The following is a 25,231-nucleotide window of genomic DNA, read 5'->3' on the forward strand; positions in this document are numbered from 1 at the left end:
ATGCAATTACTAATGTGAGAGTTTTTCTAACTGACAACCACCACTTAGAGCATCAGTGGTGATACAACATTTTTACCATCATGTTACCAGACTGTCCTATACTTTGCCATCATATAGAACTACTTAATTTAGTGAATCCATTAGCTTAACTTATGTCATCATCTAAAAAGTATGACCTATTAATACTCATGATAGCTACATGGTTTATGGAGACATGAGTTAATATGAACTCATATCCCCATGTTGGTGCTCAATATTACTCCCAAAATATACTTAGCTCATATATTTTTTAAAAAAAACTTTTTTTTGATTTTAGATAATTACTCAAAAACTTAGCTTATATGCTCTCTTGGAATCAATGTTCCCTTTTCTTGTTCAAATGTGAAAACATTTGTAAACTCTTAGGGAATACTTAGTTTCCTCGTAACTTTTGATAAATGAACTCAACTCTTTACTTTTAGCTTTACTTGAAGCTTGAGCCTTAAAACTAAGTTAGAACGTTTGTTAAAGACTCTTGAAAACTTTAATAAGCTTTGCTTTGACTTGCTTTTTAACGTCTAGACTTGTCTCTTAACTTCGATGACTTTGATATTAAATTTCCTTGAATTGGATTATCAACACGATCTCATGTTTATGGATGATTTCATGATATGTAGATGTATCTTAGAGTGTTAGAATCAACTAGAAAACGTAGGTACATCACTTAGGAACTAGTACGAAAAGGTGGGGGAAGAATGGAGAGAACTGGCGTCCTAGCGCTCTGAGAGGTGCGGGGAGCTAACCCTCTAATTTCAAAGAGGTTCCTCTGTTGCTCTGGCTGCCCCAACGCACCAAAGGCCAAAATTAAGAAGAACTTTTGTGGCACTCTGGCAGGCACGACGCCCTAAGCCTTGCCCAGAAAACCTCCGACTTTTCTCCTTCATTTTTCATCTCTAAACCCTCTAAACATTCATGATTCTTTCCTCAAACAATTAGGATCATTAGTACCCTCAACATACACTAGATTTAACTAAAAAAATACACCCGAAAACATGAAAGAAATCATCAAGAAACTTTTTCAACACAACCATTAAAAACTCGATGAAATTTTCAATAATGTTCTTCAAGAATTCAATTTCTTAACATTCAAAGATATAAATTTGTTGAATTGAAGCATGATTGTGCGTGGGTGAACTAAAATTAATGCTATGTGATCTCACATACCTTAAAGGGGTCACCCCCGATGAATATCACTTGCAAATCTTGAACGTTCCTAGCATTTTCTTGATTTCTCTCTTCTCTAAGCCCTAGCGTAAATTCTATTTTTTTTCCTAAACTGAACAAAGTCTTGTTTTACCCCAATAAATTTCTAAAAATAAAATAGGCAATTTAATTAAGAAAAAGACTTGTTTACCCTTCCATAATCCAGATTTGGACCTTCCTTAATCCAACGGTCCAACTTCCGAAAGACATAACTCACTCATACGATATCAAAATTGCACAATCTCAGCGGTGTTGCAAATATCTTTCCACCCATATCTAAAAGTACCGCTAATTCATCATGAGTTGGAAGTTATGGATGTTTGAAAATGACCAAAATTCACTTTCCTAACTTAGACTTTTCCAGATTTTTTTCATTCTTTCCAAAAAATGATTATTTTAGCTCCTAAGCTTCTTCCTAGCTATTCCGATTTTGCGAGATGTTACAACTATGTATTGTTCCATATGTTTTTTATATTTTTATTGAGTATGCAATTTTTTAATTATGAAATTCCTATTACTTTATGCTCATATTAATTCTACGAAAATGTTATGTCACAAGATATACACCTTGATATCTATATATATAAAAGTAAATAATAAAATAGTGATTAGTCATAAAATATTCTTAAATCAAATTGAGGATTTTATAAATAGCACTTTAAATTTTATTCATCAATTAATTTTTATAATTAATAAAGGTAGTAGATACTTTCATTAGACAATAACTATATGATATGTATGCGGCAGAAAAAAATTGAAAAGACTACAATTCTACTAAGAAAAGGTAGAAACTTAACTAAATGAAATATTTTCACAAAAGGTAATGTTCATATATTAAAATTAAATAATGCTACTAAAATGTACGTATATAACAAAGTGTTGGTCAAGCTAAATATTTGACATACACTCAAGCCTCTATTTATACGTCAATAGTTATAACTGTTACGACCCAATTTCGAAAACTAAAAGGTTCGAAGCTGATTTCGTAACTTTAGCAAATTTTGTTAAGTTTTTTTGAAAAAATAAGTAATTTTGGGAAGTCGCCACTTGAGTTTTTAAGAAAAATCAAGAAAACCAATTAAACAGGAGTTTCTATAAGAAAACGTTTTAAATAAAACCTTTAATAAACTAGAGTCGGGTAAGGGTTCAATTAATTTACTAAGGAAGGGTTTATGCATCTTAGAAAATTCGCAAACACACTGTTTATCGACGAATTCAAAAGTTTGGCTTATTTTTCTGAAGAAAACTTAAGATTACTTGTAAAAAATCTTGTTTTAAAACAACTAAATTCTTTTGACAGTTATACACTCATCTTATTCCAAGTATGAAATAAGTCATGCTAGACTGTCAAAATAATAATTTTAACTTCACATTTTATCCGAAGTCAAGTTTTAGAGTTGAAAAATCAACACATAACTTAAGCGTGGATTTGAAAGCTAAATACTAACTATGAAAGAATATTGAATAATTCTCAAGTTAGTCTTGAAGTTCAAATTGCTTAACTTAAAACTTTTATCCATATTTATTTTGAACCAATATGAATAATTCAAACTCCTAAACATGGATTAAGGAACCTTGTTTAACAACTATGAAAGGATATAGAAAATCCTTAAGTCATTCATACAAAGTCGTGAGTGAAATTGAAAGACAACTAATTTATTTTTAAGAAACTTAGCAATTTTATCCTATTTAAAAATTTGAACTAAATAGTTAGTTAAAATTTATAAAAATGGATTCAAAGCATTTCAATAACAATGAAAGAACATGAAAGGTTGTCAAGTTATTCTAATAAGCTTAAATTATCCAAAGTAAAAAATAGGTTTTGAAAACTTAAAGTAAACAAATAACGAAATAGAAGAGCCATTCGATAACCTCCAAAGGATTCATATAAGTTAATTAAAAGAAAAATCAACAGCCACAAAAATAACAAAGTAAATAAACATAAACAATAAATAAGATAACTAAGAACTTTCTGCCCATAAATGGTCACTTCAAGGCTGAAAATAATGCCTTTTGCCACTTTAATTTTTAGGCCCTTTGATCCAAAATGTTTTTTGTTCCTGTCGTGCTATTCTCAGGCTTTGTAAGTCTAAGAAATGCTACTCTTCTAACCCTCAGAGGCTGCTGCAAATCTGCTGCATTTAGTGGACTTTTGAGAGTCAGAAATTATAAATTTTCAGCTTTTACAAGGTTACATCAACTGCTTCTAGTTGCGGGTTTTAACCCAAATTTTGTTTCTCATTCCTATTCTTTTGAGCCCCTGTTGCTGCTACCTTCTTGGGATTTTAAACCAATAACATGACTTCCCTTTCATGACTCCGAAGGAGGTTGACTCAAGAAGAGGGATATGCAAGACTGGGGAGTCCAATTGGACTCAAACGAGAAAGGAAAAAAGATTAACAACGACATTAAGATGATATCAACTTAAGCTTAAAACTCTTAATGACATGTTTATCACTGCTGAAATTTCTGTTTAACAATCAAATACAATTATGCATCACTGCTGGGGGAGCAAACTGACATTAGTATGAATTAAATTAAAAACAACAGAGACTGCTATATTTAAACATGTTGAAGAAACCTATCAACCATTAACTCGAGGAAAGAAGGTAAACAAAACTAAAATTTGGAGGTGTCTGACTGAAATTTCAATCAGAACAATCTGAAGAAGTTGTAAAGCAATGCTTAAAGGTTTAAGATATCTTGAAACTAAACTAACAACGCCAGTTCACGATTCACTCATCAAAACAAAAGATTCTATGATAAATGCAATAACAACTTAAACGGGATAGAAAAACTCAGATTCAAATCAAGCTCAACTTCATTGAAACCGATTAAAAAAAATTATAAATCAATCCTACTATGAATTAATAAGAGGATTTGAATCAGATAAAAGTCAATAAGAGGCAAGAACATGCTAACAACCTTCATGCTTATTAACCAAACTAATTTAAAGATAAAAAATATTGTCGAACCATGATCTATACAAGAGAGAATAAACAGCTAATCCTAACACATAAATAGACACAAGATTATTTCTTATTCATCATTTGGACAGAAGCATCTTAATTTCATACAACCAACAAGATTTCACCTTAAAACAACAAATCAGCGGCTACCCAACTTAAATGAGAAGAGAATCAAACTAAAATACGTAATAAGAAACTGAAGCTTAAAAGGATATGAGAAGCGACCTTAAACAGCCCACAAGTTCAAGAGATTCAAGCTTACAAATGCAATAATTCAAGAACAAGATTAGTTTTAAGCTAAATAAATACACAATTTTTCTTTAAAACCAAAACTAAAAGGATTCACTGAGGAAATTGACAATTACTGGAACGTACTCGAAACCATACCAAAACATGTTATTAGGAAATTTAAGATAGAACACATATCAATTATGAGGAAACTTGAGGAGAGCTACAGTATCATGCCATAGAAGATAATATTAGAAAAAGATTGAACATGTTGAAACAGTAGTTCTTAACACAGAAATCAAACTAACACATTTAACATCTTAAATGCATAAACGCGAAATAGGATGCTTATCATTAAAGTAAAAATTGCAAGGACTAGAACTAAGGTGAACATTAGTCTTCACGACAAATTCAGACGAGCAACACAAATAGAAACCAAAGAAGCTAGGAAGACTTATGACTATAACAATAAAACAGTTAGAACATGAGAAACATCATTAGCTATTCAAATATCAAAGCAAAGTTTAAACAAAGCCAAGAACACGTAAATAGAAAACAAGCTGGGAATTGAACACAAGCAAAGCTAAGAAAAAATTTAGCTAGTTCTGGGCAGCGAACCAAACAACAAATTTGACGGAGACGATTTCACCTCTTCAACTCGAAGAGACAGTAAAACGTTTTGACAACTTTAAACTATGGAACCAAGAATTCCCAGAAAACTTTATGCGTACTCTTTGCTCTCCGAGAATCCTCCTTATGAACAGTGAATGGGAAGGGTATTTATAGGGGTTGAGAAAATTTGAAAATCACATATTAGGGTCGATGTGGGACTGTGAGTAATTTGAAAATTCCAGAGGATAAGGCATGAGCTGGAAGTAGTACTAATTCCATGGGAAAATTGATGAGGGCCGCTTGATTTTGAGCAAGGATGAGAGGCACACGAGATAGCAACACCTGGCTAAATCGATTATGATTCGCTTAAGAACGATAAGGAGAGAGGAAGATCACGATGTGCTACTGCTCGCTAGACTCGGACGACTGAAGCTCGGGTCGATTTCTTGATTTCGCTGGCTTGTTCTTTTTGTTTGAGAGAAGAAGAAAAGCATTTGAGTTAAAGGGGAAAAGGTCCTTATATGAGGTGATTGGTCCAGTTAATTGGTCGTTTCTTTTGATCCAAATGGGCCTTTGTTGAATGACCTGGTTCGTTTTCCACATTTTAAATTGAAAAAATCGGAATAAATTACGTATTTAATTAACTATTATGCTTCTTTAACTTTAACAATGTAAAATAATCATTTAAATAACAATTAAAATTATTTTGAAATTACGAGAGTAGTTATGTACTCTATATTATCTTTCAAGGAAATAAAATGCCCACTTAGTGAAACTCTATTTTTAGTAAAAAAAAAAAAAATTAAAAATTAAAAATAATGAATATTTTTTCAAAGTAGTAAATACATAAATCCATATATATATATATATATATATATATATATATATATATATATATATATATATATATATATGTATATATATAGACACACACACACACAGAGAGAGACACACCAATTTCCTTGAAAACAATCTTGAAAGATTCGTAAATAATTATTTCAAATTGTTTGAAATTAAAGAAGCTTGAAAATTAACCAAATTGTGGGGGACCAAAATTGAGTGTCAACAACTGCCCATCATTTGACTTGGATTGATGAAAGAAATCCGAGTCAAATGAAATTGACATATCCAACATTGGCTAACCACATCTTAATCTTTCGGAAAAGAGTTTTTGGTGTGGATCTTAGGAATTATGGTCGAAACACGGGAGTGGGTTTCATACATATCTTAGGCTGTATGAGAATTCAGGTCATTTGTAGCTCGAAAGACACTTGACTTAGCGCACAATTATGAGATAATGCAAAAACTATTTCGGTGTCGAAGTATGGAGAACCCAAAAAGCTCGAGAATGGAGTGATGACATAATTGTTGGAGTACAGTCGAGTTTTAAACATGGAGCCCCCCTACATATCCCTATGGAATCCGACTGCTTGTAGTTCAACTCGATCGGTTGAAAAGGAAAACTCATATGCGGATTTAACCTTTAGATTAAGGATGAGTGAAAAATGGGTTGAGCATGGAAAAAATGCTCGCAAACATCTTACTTATGAATGTGGGACCCTTCACACCCATATGTAAGAACTTACGTGGACATAAATTTTAAGCTCTAGGTGTATTGTCACTCGAATTTGAAAACTTGCCTTCTCTTAGAGTTGAAAATTTCACCGAAGGAGTAACTGAAACTATTAAACCCAAGAAAATGCCCACGCTCCTTAGGATAGGAATGTGGTTTGATAGTGGTGGAAGTCGTTCCTCAACTCACATCCTAAGAGTTTTATATTCCTCTTTGGACTATATCATGCTCGTTGCTAAGAAAAAAGTTTCACGTTGTGCTGCGTCCTATTTGACGTAGTCCACTTTGTGTATTTGAGAAGTCTGGAAAAAGTTGTCAGTAGAAAATGTAAAATAAATACAAATATAATGTGTGCAAACCTGACTTAACATGTCATACTGAAGGAAATGACGATCCAATTTCAAGTGTAATTCATTTGAAGGAATTGGTGATCCAAAATGGTGTGTCGACTTGAAAGATGTGATGATTCAATAATATTATATAACGTGTCACCTTTTAGGGGGTGACACCTCAACATACCACTTTTTAGAGATGTGATGTTCCAAAATAATAATAACGTGTCACTTTGAGAGAAATGATTACAATGTAATATAATATGTCATATTTCGGGAGGTGACAAACCAATATAATAATAATGTGTCAGTTTGAGAAAAGTTACATTTCAATATAACATAACGTGTCACATTCAGGAAGGCGACTCTCCAATAATTATTTAATGTGTCACTTTCAAGGAAGTGACGCTCCAATAATAATTTAACGTGTCACGTTGAACGAAGTGACTTTACAATAATAATTTAATGTGTAACGTTGAAGAAAGTGACTCTCCAATAATAATTTAACATATCACATTGAAAGAAGTGACGCTCCAATAATAATTTAACGTGTCACGTTGAAGGAAGTGACTTTCCATTAAAAATTTAACTTTTCACGTTGAAGGAAGTGACGCTTCAATAGTAATTTAGCATGTCATGTTGAAGTGACTTTCCAATAATAGTTTTAACGTGTCACATTAAAGGAAGTAACACTCCAATAATAATATTAACGTGTAACATTGAAGGAAGTGACACTCCAATATTAAATTAACGGGTCACGTTGAAGGAAGTGACTCTCCAATAATTGTTTAACGTATCACGTTGAAGAAAGTGATGCACCAATAATAATTTAACGTGTCACATTGAAGGAAGTGACTCTCCCATAATAGAGAATAAGGTTGTAACAGAATAATCTGATCAGTTTTTTTTGTAGTTTGTGAAGCTGGTAATTTCTCCAATTGTCATTACAACTTTGTCGTCCCTTCACTCATAAGAATTTTTTTGGACAAGAACAGAGAAATTAACAAATGTCAAGACTTTTAAACACGTCAAAATGATCTGGTAGCTATGGAGAAGGAGAGAATCTTGAAGAACGATTTTTGAGAACTTATAACGTTGAAAGGAGGCGCTAGCAACCTATTAGGGATTTCATATGAGTCCCTACTTTAAATCCAGAATCACTTATAAAGAGAAGACTGGTTTGATAAACCAAAATTTTGAAATTTCAAGTTGAACAGAATATTTTGAGAACTTTAAATTATTTTAAAAAATGCCCATGTTTCTAGTCTAATTGCAAGAAAAAAAATGACTACTTCAAAAACACGCCCCAGTTTCTTCTGAAGTCTGTAGTTTGAAACAGTAGGAAGATTGAACCCTTATATAGGTTGCCTACGTATCTTGCTGGAACAAGAAATTAGGTCTAACGTAGTTCGAACCTGAAACTTAACGGACTTTAAAATATTTGTCAGAGAAGGGTGTAAAAATAGGGGGATAAAGTCACCTTAGATTGGATCCTTCGTGTTGGGAATCCTTGATAATAACATCTTTTGATAAGGACTACTGTGTGTCCTTTATCAAGTGAATGTCTAGGCTGATCTTTCAAAAATCAAAAATATCTCTTGAAATTTTGACTCCAATTCTGACGACACCTGCAAAGTTCATATGTAATTAGTAAAAAAATAAAATTAACAAATTAAAAGATAAGTTTTCATATGAAGTTTTCGGCTTATACTGGTGTAGATAACGTGTTATGGTCTTCGCCATTGTGCAAAGCTATCCCATCTGTAAATTTAAGAATGTGTAACTCATGATAAATGGAAAGGAAAAATTTTGAAAGATGCGTGGAAGTAGGAATAATCTGAGTTATGATGGAGTCATTTTTAATCCAATGATGCCTTTTGTGGTGCCTGCATGCAAAGAAAAATTCTTAGTTTTGAGAGACTGATTCGTGTTGGATTTGCCTTGCCATCTTGATGCTCCTTTGCCTTCTGGAATACAAACTGTTTGGCCTCAAAATGTTGCTTGATTGAATTTTTAAGGAACCTTCTCAAAAATTCTGCCCCAGTTTAAAAAATAACTTTCGAACTTTCTGTAGTTTTTAGTTGAATTTTTGAGTTAATCTCAAAAAATTTTCCCCAGTTGCAACTCCGAAATGATCCTTGATTCTAGATTGAATAAATTTTCTCTTTATGATGAATTTTGAGAGGATTTTGAGATCCTCTCAAAATTCTTCCCAATTTCGTTATAAAGAGAAATGAAAAACTTATTGGGAAAATGATCGAGTTGGTGTGGCGCCTATGTATCCTGTTGATCAAGAATCAGGTCAAACATAGTTCCAACTCTTGAGGACTAACAGGAAAAGAAAAACTTAACTGAGAAAATGACGGAGGCCTACATAGGGTGCAAGTATCTTATTCTTGAGAATTCAGGTCAAACGTAGTTCAAGTACAACAAAACATTAAAAGTGATAAAGGGGGTGACAGAAGTAGACATAGGCCGCCTATATATCTCATTCTTGAGATTCAGAGTAGACGTAGTTCATTAGAGACGGAAGATGACTAAAAGGGAAATCAAACTCAAACAAACGGTTACAAAGAAACAAAGTGATAAAAGTGCGATTACAGAACAATAAAACACCAAACTCTAAACACAAGACTAAAAAATGCCAAAAGTGCGACTTCTAGGAAACTTGCTTCTTCTTTGCAACTAGTCATGCGAACAAATTACTCCTTATGCTTGGGTAACGAATTGGTGTTCACGTTCGGTGGAGCTTGAGCAAGTTTTACCACCTCATTTTCAATCAAATCTTGAATTTTGTGTTTGAGAGTGATACACCTCTCGGTATAACATCCAACAACTCCTGAATGATAAGCACAACGCTTACTTGGGTCATACCACTCGACTAAACTATTGACAGTTTTGGCTTCCACAAGATGAAGCATTCCTACTTCATTCAATCTTTCAAAAAGTTGAGTCCGTGTCTCACATAATTGAGTGAAGACTCTAGGAAGCTTTTTCTCAAAATTAGGACGAGGTGCATTGTTTCGAGGATTTTTCATTTGTTATGGAGAACGAAATGTTGCTTGGTTGTTGAAAATATGGTAATGTGAATTAGGATAGCCTGGAGGTGGTTGACGATTATATGAGTTAGCTCCTCGGGTCGTTAGCATCATGACTTCTATCTCTTTTTTCTTTCCAAAGGAACCAGTTTGATAGGATCTATGAGCAAATTGAGATGAGGTGTAACTTGTTATTCTGCCAGTCTTAAGACCATCTTCAATCATTTCTCCAACTATGATAACTTAAGCAAATGTCTTTCAACCCATTGTCACCATTCGCTCATAGTATTTTGATTCTTGAGGTTGAATAAAATAAGTGATAATTTATGATTCATCCATAGGTGGGTGCACCCTAACAGCTTCTTCCCTCCAACGAATGGCATATTCTTGAAAGCATTCAGTCGACTTTGGTTTTAGGTTGGTAATAGAGATCCTATCAGGAGGGATTTCAACATGAAACTTGTAGTGATCCACAAAAGCATTTACTTGATCCTTCCAAGTACTCCATTTGGTCATATCTTGCTTAGAGTACCACTCCAAGGCTTTTCCAGTCAGACTTTGATTAAATAGATTGATTCTTATCCCTTCGTTGTTTCCAACGCCAATCAACTTTTCACAGTAAATTTTCAAATGGAAGAAAGGATTTCGTGATCCACTGAACTTTTTAAACTTTGGTATTTTGTAACCTGGTGGAAGCTCAACCTCAGGGAATGTGCACAATTTTTCTTATCTAACACTCTGGCTACTGTCAAACCCACGAAGACATTTTATTGCATCCTTTAAGCTTTTCATCTTTCTAGTCATCATTTCAGCATCAATTGCTTTTGCATCACTTTCAATTTCAACATAGTGATTAAGATCTTGGTGGTGAAACTCCTGAGCGTTGGTAACAGGTGGAGCAGTGACATAACTGTACATTGCGGAGTGTTATATGTTGCATTTGGAGCTTTTGGTAGAGCAAATGTTTACACAAAAGGAGTATCCTGAGTTGAATTAGTGAGTGAGGTGCTTTGAGTTTGCTGAAAGGTGGAAAAATGATCTCCTTGATGAGACTTGCTCGAAGTGAGGCACACAGGTGGCATGGGCCTCTTTTGGCGAGCATCAGGTGGTTGATTCTGAGAAGCAGTTTGGTATTGAGCTATCAGGAGATTCAGTTTACTGATTCGTCATTCTAGACAAGCAATGACTTCCATGGATGATTCTGTTGCTAACGAGGCGCTAGGATTGGTCATGGTAGATGAAGTGGGGATCATTTCAGACGAATTAACTGTGTTTATAGTGGGATACATTTTTGATCGAGTTCTCTTAGTAGTCCAAGTAAGAAATGAAGAGTCTGTAGATATTCCCTTGACCTTACACCGTGTAAAATATGAATGTTCAGCCAGCGGGTATTTGATAATGTGAGCAAGTTTTATTACTATCACGAATCAATCTCTTATTCTAAAAACAACTCAAAAAAATAAGAAAGTTAGTCCATTAATCATATTATTAAACCAAAATAATATATAAACAAATAACATTTGTTTTTCTTAAAACAAATTAGTCCAAATTCGAGGAGGTGAAGACTTTAAAAAATGATCGAATGGATAAGATTTGATCATATGTAAACTCTAATTTTGACGAAAGAAATTTATTTGAATAAAAAAAAACTATATTATTTGAGTAAAGATTCAAATGTTGATTTTGGAAGGTTCAACTGGAAGCTCTTTTTAGAAACAAAGATGTCTTGGAATTGAATAGAATCTGACGTAATGTATAGTAACGGTGGCTAGGTAGGTATAAAAAATTATTTTAAATAAACAATGAGGTCAACATGAATTTGAATGATGACCTAATAATTTTCTAAACCTCTACTGAACCTAAAACTTGAGTAATTTTGAACGTATTTTGGTAATAGAGTTAAATTATTTTGGAAGGTTTGTAAATTTGATTGATGTTCTAAGACATTGCAATGGAATAATGGACCAATTATGCTTAAATCAAACATATGTATATAAACACATAGGTCAAACAAGAACAAATGAAACAAATTTGTAACACTTAACACAAACAATATATAACGCCTCCTGACATACATGTGACCTATTAAACCAAAGGTAAGCCTAATGTTTGAAGGGTGTGTATATAATTTATAAATTGTTCCATTGCCCCAGAAATATTTATACAAAACTTATGAATAAAATAAATGGGGATACATAATAAAGGAGAGGGAGATAAATATCACTCTCACGCAGGGGTACAATGGTAAACTAAACCAAGCTTCCATCATCATTCCCGAACTTCTTGATGATTTTGAATTTCTTCTGAATGAAAATTATCTTCCTTTGACTTAAAAAAAACTACCTATAAAAAAAAATCAAACACGGAGTGACAATGGTACGTACAAATAGACATACATATCCTTCAAAAGTAACAAATAGTTGAATGATCGTCTTATATTGACTGGGGTTAATTAAACACAAGGTGGTCTTCTAATGGACCCAATACACCTTAGGTATTGGATCATCTTAGGTAAATTCACCTACAAAAAGGTTTTTTGCATAGGTCTAACTTAGTTGACTAAGAGTTGAATTTATTTACAGTGGATAGGTGACCCAAGCGGACTACTTAGGTTGTGACAGTTAACGACCGTTGACTATCCAATAGCCAACTACATTCATCATGGTGCCCGAAAAAAGTTTGGTTAACGAATGACTGCGACCCGCATAATCATCTTTTAAGTAAAAAATAAAAAAGAGTGTCGTTTGACGGAATAAATGTTATGCATGCAATGACACTAACATTCTAAATTTGAACAAATAATTACATAAAGATACATTTAATACAAATAATGCTTAGACAAACAGTAAAATTCTTTTGGTTAGAACCTAGATGAATCCCCAGCACAGTCGCCATTCTGTTACGACTCGATTTTGAAAACTAAAACGTTTCGAAGCCGATTTCGCAACTTTGACAAATTTTGTTAAGTTTTTTGAAAAATAAGTAATTTTGGTAAGTCACCACTTGATTTTTAAGAAGGATCAAGAAAAATAATTATAAAGGAGATTCTCTATGAAAACGTTTTAAATAAGACATTTAATAAACAAGAGTCGGATAAGGGTTCAATTAATTTTCTAAGAAGGGCTAAGGCATCTTAGAAAATCCGCAATCATACGTTTTATCGCCAGATTTTAAAATTTGGCTAATTATTCTGAAGAAAACATAAGATTACTTGTAAAAAATCTTGTTCTAAAACAACTAAATTCTTTTGACACTTATACACTCATCTTATTCCAAGTGTGAAATAAGTCAAATGCTAGGCGGTCAAAATAATAATTTTAACTTAACATTTTATCTGAGGTCACGTTTTAGAGTTGAAAAAACAACACAATACCTTAAGCGTGGATTTGAAAGATAAATACTAACTATAAAAGAATATTGAATAATTCTCAAGTTAGTCTTGAAGTTCAAATTGTTTAACTTAAAACTTTAATCATATTTCTGTTTTGAACCAATATGAATAATTCAAACTCCTAAATATGGATTAAGGAACCTTGTTTAACAACTATCAAAAGGATATAGAAAATCCTTAAGTCATTCATACAAAGTCGTAAGTGAAAGTGAAAGACAACAAATTTATTTTTAAGAAATTTAGCAATTTTGACCTATTTAAAAATTTGAACTAAATAGTTAGTTAAAACTTATAAAAATGGAATCAAAGCATTTCAATAACTATGAAAGAACATGAAAGGTTCTCAAGTTATTCTAATAAGCTTAAATTACCTAAACTTAAAAATAAGTTTTGAGAACTTAAAGTAAACAAATAACGAAATAGAAGAGTCGTTCGAAAACCTCCAAAGGATTCATATAAGTTAATTAAAAGAAAAATCAACAGCCACAAAAATAAAAAAAGTAAATAAATATAAACAATAACTAAGATAACTAAGAAATTTCAGCCCATAAATGGTCACTTCAAGGCTGAAAATAATGCCTTTTGCCGCTTTGATTTTAGGCCCTTCAATCCAAAATGTTTAATGTTCCTTTTGTTCTATTCTCTGGCTTTGTAAGTCTAAGAAACGCTACTCTTCTAACCCTTAGAGGCTGCTGCAAATATACTGCTTTTAGTGGACTTTTGAGAGTCCAAAATCATCAGTTTTCAGTCTTGACAAGGCTATTGCAACTGCTTCTAGTTGCGGGTTTAACCCAATTTTTTTTATCATTCCATCTCTTTTTAGCCCCTGTTGCTGCTACCTTCTTGGGATATTAACCCAATAACATGACTTCCCTTTCATGACTCCGAAAGAGGTTGACTCAAGAAGAGGGATATGCTAGACAGGGGAGTCCAATTGGACTTAAACGAGAGAGTACATGCCAAGAAAAGAAAGGAAAAAAAAATATTAACAACATTAGGATGATATCAACTTAAACTTAAAACTTTTAATGACAAGTTTATCACTGCTGAATTTTTTGTGTAACAATCAAATGTAATTATCTATCACTGTTGGGGGAGCAAACTGACATTAGTATTAATTAAATTCAAAACAACAGAGACTGCAATATGAAAGAAATGGTTTGGTTCTTGTGGAATCAAACTAAATGGAAGATTTATTAACATGAATATTTTGAAAGAAGATAATTAGTATAAAATAAAAGTCAAAGATAGCATCTTGGTAGGTGAAATTTAGGCAAACCATAAAATGATTTCATATTCTTAACTTGACATTTTTGACACATAGTGATTTCATGGATGACATCAATAGGATGAATTTATTCCTATAAATAGGTACCTCTTAATTCATTTTCGAATCATCATCTCACTTGCCTTCTCACCTTCTAAGGAATTTGTGTTCTCTCTTATAGTATTTCACTTGTAATTCTTTGTAGAGTGAAACAATTGGTGCACTTGTTCTTTGGTGGACGTAGGATCATTTTGATCCGAACCACGTTAAATATTGTTGTTTTTCCTTGTTCTTTAATTTCATGTTTCCGCTAACAATTGGTATCAGACCCAAGGTTTTGTCTGAGTATGCTTTGTGGTTGCAGCACAATCTAAACTTTCACGTCAGAAAAGGATTACTTTGGTTTTTTGTAGTTCCAAATACATTGTAGTAGAAAATTAAGAACAAGTAAAAAATAAGTTCCATAAAGTTTGAAATTGATAAATTTAGTGGGCGCAATAATTTGAATATCTGGAAAATCCAAATGATAGCGTTATTGCGAAGGGAAGGTTCAAACCATGCTATTGACGGAAATTACCCCGATAAGATATCGGGTTCCTACAATGAAAATATTGAAGGAGATGCATTGAGTGCAATCCAACTGTCCGTTCCACCTAACGTACTTTGTGAAGTGAGTACAAGTACCGAAGAGACAACCAAGGAGTTATGGAAAAAGTTGTAAGAGCTTTACCAGGACCAGTCAGTGACAACAAGAAGGTTGTTACAATGGTGTATTCATACATTTAAGATAGATTCAGGTACTTTGTTGCAAGATCATCTAGATGCGTTCAATAAACTTGTGATGGATTTACAAACTGCTCGAGATAAAAAGGACGAAGAGACGCTTGCATGTTCTTTGTTATTTTCATTTACTTCAAAATATTGTGAGATTGAGAATTCAATGATGTATAGCAAACAACCTATCAAACTTGAGCAAGTGCGACAAGCACTTAACTCTTGTGATGTGCAAATGCATTTTGAAGGAGACAAAAGTGACGAAGCTAGTGGACTCTTTGTAAGAGGTCGTACTAGCCAAGAGAAGGTGCAAATTGAAGAATAGATCAAAGTCTCATGTGAACAAAAATAATGCGGAGTGTTGGGGTTGTCACAAAAAAGGTCACTTTGAATGAGATTTCCCTATGACGAAGTCCAAAGAAAAGGCGAGTGCATCCATTGTTAACAAGTACATGATAATGACGATGATGTACTAACAACATCATGGAATAGTGGAGTCTATGCCAACAAATGAGTCTTAGACTCTGGTTGTACTCTACATGTGACATTACGAAGATATTGGTTTAGTAGCTATGAAACAACTAGGGGAACCGTACTAATGGACGATAATGCAACTAGTAAAATAGTTAGCATTGGTTCAGTTCGTGTTTTCTGCCATGATGAAATCGTGAGAACTATTACAGAAGTCCGTCATGTTCCTGATCTGAAGAAGAATTTGATCTCCCTGGGTACTTTAGATAAACAAGGCTATAAGTACATGAATGAAGGAGGAACTATGAAAGTGACTAAAGGATCTTTAGTCATGTTAAAGGCCAAGCTGGAGGATGGCCTTTACACATTTGGGGGAAGAGCCATTATTAGCTCTGTAAATACATATACAGTGTAATTATCTAATGATGACAAGGAAAAATTATGGCACATGAGACTAGGCCATATGAGCGCATGAGGATTGGAGATTTTGAGCAACCACAAACTTTCGAATGGTGAGAAGATCAACACACTTGAAATTTATGAACATTGCATTTTAGGGAAGCAAAAAAAGGTGAGCTTCAGCACTGGAAAGCACAAGATGGGAGGGGTGCTAGACTACATCCATTGAGATTTATAGGTCCCTCTAAGCTTTCATCGAAAGGAGGAAAGAGGTATCTTCTCACATTCATTGATTATTTTTCACGAAAGGTTTGGGTGCGTTTCCTGAAGACAAAAGGTGATGCTTTTGAAGCATTTAAATAGTGGAAGATTTTGGATGAAAATCAAATGGACAGAAAAATCAAGTATCTTTGCACAGACAATGGCTTGGACTTCTACAGTGAAGAGTTCAATGATTTCTGCAAGGTTCATCGGATCGCAAGACATAAGATGGTCAGGCACACACCACAACAGAATGGAGTTGTCGAGAGACTAAACAGAACTCTTTTTGAGAAGGCTCGTTGTATTCTCTTACAAGCCAAGATGTCCAAAGTATTTTGGGCTGAAGTAGTTCATACGTCTTCTCATATTGTCAATTGATTTCCAGCATCAACAATTGACTTTAAGACTCCAAATGAGGTATGTCCAAGTGAACCTTCTAACTATTCATACTTGCGAATATTTGGGTTTCCAGCTTATTATCATGTTAATGAAGGAAAGATTGAACCAAGGGCCAAAAAGGCCATATCTGTAGGTATGTAGATGGAGTAAAAGGGTAAAAAATATGGTGTTTGTCTTTACTCAATTTTGTAGTTAGTAGAGATGTTACCTTTGATGAATCCTCTATACTTGATCCTCATAAAGTTTCTGTGGAGTCATCAGGAAACGAGAACAACAAGCAGGTGCAGCTACCAGTGGAGCTTACCAAGGAACGGGATCAAGAAACTCATATTGATGAGTCAATAAATGAAGATTTTGAAGAACTTGCTTCCAATGAACCATAATAGAGCAAGAAAATCTTATATTGGACATGCGTTCATAGCTGCAGAAGAAGAGATTAAGGATCTCGAGCCCTCTTCGTATATTGAAGCAAATTCTTGCAAAGATGTTGCACAATGGCAGTTAGCCATGATGGAAGAGATGGAGCCTTTTAACAAAAATGAGACATGGGTCTTAGTTAAAAGGCCAAAGGGGTTGAGGACAGTTGGATGCAAATGGGTCTACATAAAGAAAGAAGGTATTCCAGAAGTGGAAGATGCTAGGTTAAAGGCGGTATTGGTTGCAAAGGGTTTCAGTCAGAAGGAGGGAATTGACTACAATGAGATCTTCTCTCCAGTCGTCAAACATAGCTCAATTTGCGTGCTACTAGCATTGGTTGCACAATTTGATTTAGAGCTTCAACAACTTAATGTCAAAATTGCTTTTTTTACATGGTGATCTAGAAGAGAAAATCTATATGGATCAGCATGAAGGATTCCTAGATGAAGGAAAAAAAGACCATGTATGCCAACTTAAGAAGTCTTTGAATGGTTTGAAGCAATCCCCTAAACAGTGGTACAAGAGATTTGATGCATTCATGACTACACATGGATTTTTGAGGAGTGCATTTGATAGTTATGTGTATCACAAGAAAATGTCTGGTAATTCTATGATTCATCAATTGTTGTATGTTGATGATATGCTTATTGCTGCTAACAACATCATCGAGATAAATATTTTGAAGAAATTGTTGAGCAAGGAATTTGACATGAAGGATTTGAGAGTTACAAAGAAAATCCTTGGAATGGAGATTTCAAGAGAAAATGGTGTTGTACATCTTTCTTAAAAGAGGTACATAGAAAAAGTTCTTGAAAGATTCAATATGCATATGACCAAGCCTGTAAGTACATCGTTAGCTTCTCATTTCAAGCTTTCAAAGTTACAAAAGCCTCAGTCTATGGATGAGGTGGAGCATATGTCAAAGGTTCCTTATGCGAGCGTTGTTGGTAGTATAATATATGCTATGCTGCGCACACATCCAGATATTGCTCAATCTGTAAGTGTGGTAAGCAAGTACATGGAAAATTCAGGAAAAAGGCACTGGAAAGCTGTCAAGTGGATATTGAGATATTTTAAAGGAGCTCCTGATGTTGGCCTAACCTTCCGTAAAAGTGAAGTTATTTCAATTCTCGATTATGTAGATTCTTACTATGCGGGGGATCTTGATCGAAGGAGGTCCACAACTGGATACATCTTTACTCTCATTGGCAGTGCCATTAGTTGGAACTCGACTTTACAATCTATTGTCACTTTGTCTACAACAGAGGCACAATATATGGCAGCAACAGAGGCAGTGAAAGAAGTTATCTGATTGAAAGGTTTGGTGGCAGAATTGAGTTCGGTTTGGCCTAATCAAATCTAAGATGTGATAGTCAAAGTGCTATTCATTTGATTAAGAATCAAAGATTTCATGAGCGCACCAAACACACTGATGTCAGATTCCATTTTATTTGAGATGTCGTAGAAGAGGAAGCTATCAAGGTTGATAAGGTTATCATAGACGATAACGCTGCAGACATGTTGACAAAAATAGTCCCGCTTGTCAAGTTTGCACACTACAAGGACTTGGCGGGAGTATTCATCATTTGATGCGAATCTGTGAGAACAACTACTAGGTGGAGCTAGTATTTTCAACAAAGGTTTGATTCTTCTTGTTTCTTACAACGGGATTGCCTTGTAAGCTTATAAGTTTTGGCCGGAGTTGTATATACGCATGCTCAAAACACAAACAAAAGAGGAGATTGAAAGAGTTGGTTAGGTTCTTGTGGAATCAAACTAAATGGAAGATGAATTAACATGAATATTTGGTAGGAAGATAATTAGAAATAATTAGTACAAAATAAAAGTCAACGATTGTATCTTGGTATGTGAAATTTAGGCAAACCAAAAAATGGTTTCGTATTCTTAACTATGACATTTTTTACATATAGTGATGTCATTGATGACATCAATAGGATAAATTTATTACTATAAATAGGTAGCTCTTAATTCATTTTCAAATAATCCTCTTACTTGCCTTCTCACGTTCTAAGGCATTTATGTTCTTTCTTGTAGTATTTAACTTGTATTCTTTGTAGAGCGAAATAAATATTGGTGCGGTTGTTCTTTGGTGGATGTAGGATCATTTTGATCCGAACCACATTAAATATTGTTGTTCTTCTTTGTTCTTTAATTTCACGTTTCCCCTAACACTATATTTAAACGTTGAAGAAACCTATCAACCATTAACTCGAGGAGAGAAGGTATACAAAACTAAAATTTGGAGGTGTCTTACTGAAATTTCAACTAAAACAATCTAATGAAGCTGTAAAGAAATGCTTAAAGGTTTAAGATCTCTTGAAACCAAACAAACAACGCCAGTTCACGATTAACTCATCAAAACAAAAGATTCTATGAGAATCTTAATTTCACAAAACCAACAAGATTTAACCTTGAAACAACAAATCAGCGGCTACCCAACTTAGATGAGAAGAAAATCAAACTATAATACATAATAAGAAACTGAAGCTTAAATGGATATAAGAGGAGAACTTAAACAGCCCACAAGTTCAAGTGATTCAAGCTTCTAAATGCAATAATTCAAGAAGAAGATTAGAAAATGATTAAACATGTTGAAACACTAGTTCTTAACATAGAAATAAAACTAACACATTTAACATATTAAATGCATAAACACGAAATTTGATACTCATCATTAAAGTAAAAATTGCAAGGACTAGAACTAAGGGGAACATTAGTCTTCACGACCAATTTAGACGAGCAACACAAATAGAAACCAAAGAATCTAGGAAGATTTATGACTACAACATTAAAACAGTAAGAACATGAGAAACATTATTGGCTATTCAAATATCAAAGAAAATTTTAAACAAAGCCAAGAACACATAAATAGAAAACAACCTGGGAATTAAACACAAGCAAACCTAAGAAAAAATTTACCTGGTTCTGGGCAGCGAATTGAACAACAAATTTGACTGAGACGATTCCACCTCTTCAACTTGAAAAGCCACTAAAACGTTTTAAAAATTTTAAATTATGGAAACAAGAATTCCCAGAAAACTTTATGGGTACTCTTTGGTCTCCGAAAATCCTCCTTTTGAACAATGAGTGAGAAGGGTATTTATAGGGGTTGAGAAAATCTAAAATCACAGCCTAGAGTAGATGTGGGACTTTGAGTAATTTGAAAATTCCAGAGGATAAGGCATGAGCTGGAAATAGTACTAATTCCATGGAATAATTGATGAGGGACGCTTGATTTTGAGCAAGGATAAGAGGAATACGAGATTGCAACGCCTAGCTGAATCGAGTACGATTCACGTACGAACGTATAAGGAGAGAGGAAGAGGAAGATGAGCTATTGATGAGAGAAGAAGAAGAGCATTTGAGTTAAAGGGGAAAAGGGCCAGGTATGAGGTGATTGGGCCAAAAATATTGGTCGTTTCTTTTGATCCAAATGGTCCTTTGTTGAATGACCTGGGTTTTTTTTTACCACATTTTAAATTAAAACCGGAATAAAGTACGTATTTAATTAACAATTATGCTTCTTAACTTTAACAGTGTAAAATAATCATTTAACATAACAGTTAAAATTATTTTGAAATAACGAGAGTAGTTATGTACTCTAAATGATCTTTCAAGGAAAGAAAATGTGCACTTAGTGAAACTCTATTTTTTAGTAAAACTATATTTTAAAAAAATAAAAAATAACAAATAATGATTATTTATTCAAAGTAGTAAATACATGAAACTATATATTATGTGTGTGTGTGTGTGTGCATATATATATATATATATATATATATATATATATATATATATATATATATATATATATATATATATATATATATTAATTACCTTGAAAATGGTCTTGAAAGATTCATAAATGATTATTTCAAATTGTTTGAAATAAAAGTAGCTTGAAAATTAACTAAATTGTGGAGGGCCAAAATTGGGTGTCAACAATAATAACAAGTACACTATTCTTTTGTAAAATTACCTTCCCATTTCTCAAAGGGGTTCAAAGCTTTATATTTGGCTACTAGAAAGGTTGCCTCCACAGATTTAAAGTTTCATGAAAAACACTTTCCTTTCAATTCTCCTGTTTCTCTTACACCTCCCATTTTCTCCTCCTTCCCTTCTGACCTACCTGACAAAATTCTTGATTCTCCTCTCATCCCTTCTGAGGAGTCTCCATCATTACCTCCTTCTTCTCTTGATTTATTCTTGTCTCCTCATCCTGTATCGATTCCTAGTTCTCCTACAGCTACCTTGACCCTTCTCCTCTTCCTAGGAGGTCTGGCAGTGTAATTACTGTCCCTAGATATTTGTATAACTACATTTGAAATAGTATAGTTCTGACTGACCTTACTGATGCTTTTTTTATTCACCCTTCTAAGCCAAAAACCTTCTATTTCAACTCCTTCTCCTTGTCCAACAAACACCATCTCTTCTCTCTCTCTCTCAAAGGTCATCGAACCTCAGAGTTTTTCCCAAGCTTCTTAACATCTAGGTTGGACTTCCGCTATTTAAAAAGAACTAGATTTATTGGCTTTCAACAATACATGGGATATGGTGGATCTTCCTCCAGGGAAGAAAGCATTGCCCTGAAAATGGGTCTATAAAGTAAAACAGAAGTTTGATGGTTCAATTGAGAGATTGAAGGCTACACTAGTTGGGTGGGGGGGGGGGAGATATTTCCAACAACAAGGGATTGACTATAATGATACATTTTCCCCCGTAGTCAGGATGACCACTATAAGATGCTTACTTAAAATTGCTATGAAGAAAGATTAGCAGGTTCACCAATTGGATATGAACGATGATTTTCTGCATGAAAATCTATAGGAATTTGTCTACATGAAATCTTTTCCAGGTTTTTTCCCTCCTAAATCTTCCCAGGTTTGCCTATTGAAAGAATTTTTATATGGGCTAAAACAAGCTATAAGGCAGTGGTATGCTAAATTGGCAGGTGCATTGAGTTTTCAAGGTTATTCAAGTTTTGTCAATGACTATTCTTTGTTTTTTTCAAGATCGTTGGTGGCGTTACATCCATTATTGTTGTTTATGTTGATGCCATTCTCATCACTGGGAATGCCAAAGATGAAATTCTTCCTATCACTACATTTCTTACCACTGAGTTTAAAGTCAAAGAATTGGATGACATACACTTTTTTAGGGATTGACATCATAAGGGAATAACAAGGGTTTATGCTCAATCAAAGTAGGTTCACTTTGGAGCTTCTAAATGAGTTTCCTCATACATGTCCTGATGTATCTAATCCACTTGACCCTTACTCTAAGCTTATCGTAGATGATGGACCTTTGCAACCTAATTAATCATACCATTACAGGCACTTAGCTGGAAAAATCAATTATTTGACACATACTCGACCTGACTTGTCGTTTGATGTGTTAAAGTTGAGTCAATTTATGCAACTACCTACTCAATCACATTACTTAGCGGCAATTCGTATTTTAAGATACATGTGTTCTGATCCCAATAAAGGTATTCTCCTTTCCTCTGCTCCTTCATTGTGACTCCTTGCCTTCTTCGATGCCGATTGGTGTTTACTTCATTACACTTGGTGGTTTTCCTGTGTCTTGTAAATCTAAAAAGCAGACCTCAGTGTATTGATCGTCTGTAGAAGTGGAATACTGATCTATGAGGCGTGTCATAGCTGAGATAACATGGCTCACTTGATTCCTCACTGACCTTTCTTCTCCTTCTCTTTTACCGGTGTATGCACGTACTTTGATAGTAAAGCCTATATTCACATCGCAAAAAACCCTATTATTCACTAATGTACTAAGCATGTAGAGCTTGATTGCAATTTTGTTCCCCAACTGTCCCTCTTAGGTCTAATCACCTTATCATTCATCCCATCTTCTCATCAACTGGCTGATTTGTTCACAAAGCCTTTTCTTTGCCTTCTCATCAGTACTTGTTACACAAATTGGGGGTTTCTTCTCTTCCTTCCAATTTGAGGGGGGATATTGACACTCGCAACTCTCCATTATCATCTTCTTATTCTCCCAAAGAAATGATTGAAGATTTTTGTAGAAGAAAAAAGAAAAGGAAGAAGAAAGAAGAGGAAAGAAGATTTCAAATAGCTTTAACAAAACCTAGATCCTTCAATACTTGTCTCAATATGAGTAGAGTAATTTCAACCTCTCATCAGAAATGAGACGGACTAAATATGAATCATTGAATTGATCAGTCTAGTATAATAGACTCACATGCTAGGCATGTGATGGAATAATAGTTTGTTACATATGGTTAGGAGGTTTACAAATTAGAAGGTGACAGGTGCATATTGTTATTGCTTTATCTTTTTAATTCAATAATTATGCTTGTATATATACATAGTATTAGATATGAATAGACATTCAAAAAATTTCCAAAAAATCTCTATAATTTCTTCACCTTTATGGAATATTTGGGTGCCTCTTTTTCCTTCTCTCAAGATCAAATGGCTCTTATTCTCAACCTGTTGAGAATTGTACAAGATCAGTACAAATACATCTCTTCCAAGCCATATCCAAGGTATTTAATTTCAAGTTCCAATGCAGTTTCCACTAAGATTTCCCCCAATTTTGACCTAATCTTCATTCTATAACCCTCTCCCCCTCATTGTTTAAAGTAGCCTTTTTGAGGGGGGACACAAAATTTTCATTCAAGACGAAGAAGACACTCATAATCTACCTACATCTATTCTAATAATAGAGGTTTGTGGGTTTTTAATTTTGGTTGGGATTCAAAAGCTTTCTCTGGTGAAGCTTCGATGTTCGTGCTAGTTGAATAGATCCCTCTTTTCTCGTTGTCTATAGCGCGCTGCTCTACAAAAGATAATTTCTTTGACTTAAGTTATTTGTTGAGTTTCCATATAAACTTTTCTGTCTTAATTGTGATTGCTTAAATTTCAGAATCTAGCCTTTGAAATCTTGTGTTAGTTGTAGATTATGGTTAAACGCATTAACTTGTTTAATTTAAATTCGCTATGTTGAAATGGCAGTTGAATCAACCAACTCCATGTTCTACAAAGCACAAGAAAATTTAAATTAAATGAAATGAATAAATCTAGGGTTTTGTGTTCTTGTAATTTCCTCTCAACAGTGGTTGTTTTCTTGCGTTGTTTGTGATGTACTGATGAGCTGTAGTAGAGGTTCAGAGATAGATAGTTGCCATTTACAGTTTATTACTTCAATTTTGTCATAAGCTTTGTTGGACAACAAGGCCCTCTATTTATTGCCCATTGTACAGATTTGAATATGATTTCTTCATGTCTTTGTTACTTAAATTTAATTTACGTAGTCAAATTATCTCTCCCTTCCCTCTACAAATTCTTATTCTTTTTCTATGTATAAACTCTCTTCAATTGAGTTCATTGGACTATCTTTCATCATCTTGCATCTCGAGTTCGGTTGAAACCCAACACCCCTCTTCGAGTCAGCCTCACCACTCATCCAAAGGAAAACGAAAGCAAATTTAAAGGTTTCAGAAGCTAATGTACATAAGATGTTAAGTAGATGCAGATGTATACAAGCAATGCATACAGAAAGGAAATAGGTTAAACATATAAATTTTAGCAGTTCGAAAATGGGCTTAAAAACCCCTAAATGAGGCATCCTCATTATAGTTTAGGAAAAGTTTAAGAATGAGCCTATTAGTCCAGCAATCTGAACTATGGTAACTACGCACTTTTACTCTCTCCTCTACTCTATATTTCTATTATTCTTTGTATTAACTCTAACTTTATTTACTTCAGATTAATTTAATTTTTCTTGAAGATGAACAAAAATTATTTTGTATTGATTTAATGATTTTATTAATCAAGTGATTTTTCACCTCAATTGA

General features: G+C 33.8%; 1 long non-coding RNA gene across 1 annotated transcript; it reads right to left on the minus strand.

Annotated features, from left to right (window-relative positions):
- Positions 1 to 13,783: 13,783 nt before the first annotated feature.
- Positions 13,784 to 20,754, minus strand: LOC112941563 (uncharacterized). Its single transcript, XR_003246914.2, has 2 exons — positions 20,314 to 20,754; positions 13,784 to 14,324 (listed from the first exon to the last, which is right to left on the minus strand). It is a non-coding gene; the product is annotated as an uncharacterized lncRNA (long non-coding RNA).
- Between the last annotated feature and the right edge of the window lie 4,477 nt (positions 20,755 to 25,231).

The sequence above is a fragment of the Solanum lycopersicum genome, chromosome 5 (assembly GCF_036512215.1).
Source record: "Solanum lycopersicum chromosome 5, SLM_r2.1".
In the NCBI taxonomy this organism is placed as follows: Eukaryota; Viridiplantae; Streptophyta; class Magnoliopsida; order Solanales; family Solanaceae; genus Solanum; species Solanum lycopersicum.